The sequence below is a fragment of the Lactuca virosa genome, chromosome 8 (assembly GCF_052849685.1).
Source record: "Lactuca virosa cultivar CGN04683 chromosome 8, Lactuca_virosa_CGN04683_v6, whole genome shotgun sequence".
Lineage (NCBI taxonomy): Eukaryota > Viridiplantae > Streptophyta > Magnoliopsida > Asterales > Asteraceae > Lactuca > Lactuca virosa.
In genome coordinates this window covers 134,487,618-134,489,808 of record NC_136433.1, presented here as the reverse complement: position 1 = coordinate 134,489,808, position 2,191 = coordinate 134,487,618, and the positions used below count along the sequence as shown (strand labels likewise).

Here is a 2,191-nt window from a genome sequence, read left to right as displayed (position 1 = left end):
TTCATTAATAGTGGATTTAATGCAAATGCAAGTGATGTTAGAAGACTACTATTGTTCGTTATGAGAACCCAAAAGGGTTATCTTGTCTATTCTATTACTATTAGTTCCCCATTCCATTCTTTTGATATTCTATATATCAATCAGCCCTTTAATACTAAAGTATATGTCAAAAAGGGTGTATGTTTGATGTAAATCATATACAGAGATAGATAGCCTCCATAACCCGTAAGGGTCTCTAGTGAGGCAATTTGCTATGGAAACAATTTACTACAAACAAGTTTTGTGTATTTTTGCCTTTTGTGTGCACAATTTACTCTCTTTCTAGCTAGGATATATCCCAACTTTCTAACTTACCAGTATCGCTGAATTAAAGTCCTTTTAATATTTAACATTAGTTACTTGTATACACCCGTTCATACAGAAACTTATAAACCAAATCAATATGGGTAAATCTTAACCATCATTACTTAATATATCATCAAACTTATCACAATTAAAAGAGCTATCATAACTACTTACATGAACAAATGGAAAGAATAGAAAACAATCAGTATCAAACGTTTAACATAGTATGTTCAGAACTTTAACACAATTGATATTGTGTATTTGCTATGTGTTAAGTGCTTCAAAAGTTACGTACATTTTCAAATCCCTATTTATATGTTATCTATTTAAAACAATTCAAACTCGCACAAAGAAGATACTTAATTCTGGACCACTGCTACCATCTGGATTCATCATGTAATAAGTCTCTGAATCTTTTGATCCGATCACTCGCTCAAAATGTGCACGCATGTACGTTAATTCTCCATCAGTTGACGGAGCTGTTGCAGTAACGGCGGTTGCATTATCACTGGTATTGTTGTCGCCGGCGGTTGGAAGAACGCCGGCACCCATAGATATAGCGTGAAGCAACTGCATAACATACAAGTCATCATCTGTAGGTTCTCTTTTCACACCATAACCCATTTTCCGACCATTACAATACATGGTCCATATGGGTTCATCAACGAGCTTCGTCTTCCCGCTTCGTTTCTCACACTCCATCGCGATCCTAACGAGCCCTAACCCCATTTCTTGGAGTAGTTTCCCCGTCGGCATTGAAAGTTCCAGTAAAAGCACCGGCAAACACCTAGGGTTTTCTTGGATTGCAAGATTGATTCGGGTTTTGCGGTAGCCGAATAGGGTTCCGGTCATCCGGGTTCCTCCGGGGATGTGGTGGTTGTCATGGTGGTTGTGGAGGGATACGGGGAATTTACAGGCGGCGGGGGTTATGATGGGGAATGATCGGAAAACGGAGCGGACACGGCGGAACATTTTTGTTGATTTTGAAGGGTTTTTTCTTGGGGATGATGGTTGAAGGGATACTCCCGGTGACCGGGAAGGTGACGGAGATGATGATGGTGGTGGCGGTGGTGGCGGTGGTGGTTTTCGTGAGCCGGCCATTGGAATAGAAGTGGCGGTCTGATAGAAATTGGTGGTGGTGGAAATGGAGTATATAGAAAGTGGGAAAGGTGTGGGATGCACGTTTTTTTGTATCTTTTTATTTATAAGAAAAAAAGCTTTATCTCCGATTCTCCGTGTAGAATGGTTGACTTCGTTTCAATAAATACATTACTTTAATTGAAATTATTTTTTTATTTCTAATTAAAAAAAACATCTATTAAGCTCGAAAAGTTATACCGTGACTTTGATTTTAGTTTCTTGTAAAACAATACGACACTTATCAAGATGGCAAATGAGCTTAACAGGACGGATTTGATTGATTATTATTAATGAAATGACAATTATTATAAGAAAATTATACAAGTTATGTACTTAATTGGATTGACTTGTAAATATTTATTAAAGTTTTCTAAATAAATATTGACATGAACAAGATTATAATTTTTTTATTTAAATAACAATCATTTTATTTTTCGAAAGTTATTTATTTATCTTTTTTTGTCAATATTAAAAGTCTTAAAATGAATAAAGTTAGGAAGATGATTGCAAAGCAATAAGCAATTGTGGAGATTATTATGTTTTCCATCCCCGAGAGGATTTCTATTGTGTTTAGTATAATATATTTATGGAGTTTTTTTTTTTAAAGAAGGTTGTTTTCTAAAATCATTTGTATAGATGGGATTCTGAATTTGGTTTTTAGATCACGCCCTCTTCCTATTTCCATCAATCCCTTTCAATCTCTCTT

General features: G+C 35.7%; 1 pseudogene; it reads right to left on the bottom strand.

The window, feature by feature from the left end:
* Positions 1-528: 528 nt before the first annotated feature.
* Positions 529-1,502, bottom strand: LOC145129138 (protein MIZU-KUSSEI 1 pseudogene; annotated as a pseudogene).
* Between the last annotated feature and the right edge of the window lie 689 nt (positions 1,503-2,191).